We start from the raw sequence: 901 nt of genomic DNA, 5'->3' as shown, positions 1-901 counted from the left end.
GGAATGGAACGATAATGTATGTGCCATGGAGTGAGTCATCAGTCCATGCACATGGGGTGACTGTTGTGTGCCAGCACATTGCTGGAGATTTTCATAAATTATTTCTTTTAAAAATAGAGAATAGGAACATAACCCAGAAGGTTGGCACCCTCAAGATGGTCTCATATACTGTTAGCCACAGGTCAAAGAGGCCCCAGGAGTAAATCTTGTTCATGTGAGACCAAAAGATGAAGATAGAACATGGAGGCTCTTTTTTTAAAAAAATTTTTTAAATGTTTTTCTGTTCTTGAAGGAGAGAGAGACAAAGCATGAGCAGGGGAAGAGCAGAGGGAGAGGGGGAGACACAGACTTCAATGCAGGCTCCAGGCTCTGAGCTGTGAGCACAGAGCCCGACGTGGGGCTCGAACCCACGGACCGCGAGATCACGCCCTGAGCCAAAGTCAGATGCCCAACCGACTGAGCCACTCAGGCGCCCCCAGAACGTGGAGCTTCTTGGAAAGAACTGAGTCACAACACAAGAGGAGCCCATTGTTCGTGCTTGAAGAACCGTCTTCTCCCCCGTACGTTCCTTTCTTCACTCAGGAAGGAAAGAAGGGGGGCACAAGGAAAAGAAGGGACAAAGGAAAGACACCAACCCTAATTGAACCAGGCAGCATGCAGATGTTTTACACAAATCGTTTCAACTGCCTTCACATTTCCCTTGTGACATCAATGTTATTATCCCCATTTCTCCCACAAAAGAACTGAGGCTCATCGAGATGACTGACCGGTCCATGGTCATAGAACTAGTAGCCACATGCTCATATTTGAATTCAGATCTGTCTGTATGCAAATCTAGACCTTTCGGTTGTCATTGTTGTTCTAAGAACCATAAGCCAGCACATTCTCCTCACTGCAAAGG

At 46.6% G+C, this 901-nt stretch overlaps 1 non-coding gene across 1 annotated transcript; it reads right to left on the bottom strand.

The window, feature by feature from the left end:
* Positions 1-386: 386 nt before the first annotated feature.
* TRNAQ-UUG (transfer RNA glutamine (anticodon UUG)) lies at positions 387-471 on the bottom strand. The gene has a single exon. It is a non-coding gene; the product is annotated as a tRNA-Gln (tRNA).
* Positions 472-901: the final 430 nt, after the last annotated feature.

The sequence above is a fragment of the Prionailurus viverrinus genome, chromosome B3, assembly GCF_022837055.1.
Source record: "Prionailurus viverrinus isolate Anna chromosome B3, UM_Priviv_1.0, whole genome shotgun sequence".
Classification (NCBI taxonomy): Eukaryota; Metazoa; Chordata; class Mammalia; order Carnivora; family Felidae; genus Prionailurus; species Prionailurus viverrinus.
The sequence above is the reverse complement of the archived record's forward strand: the minus strand, read 5'-3'. Positions and strand labels throughout refer to the sequence as shown.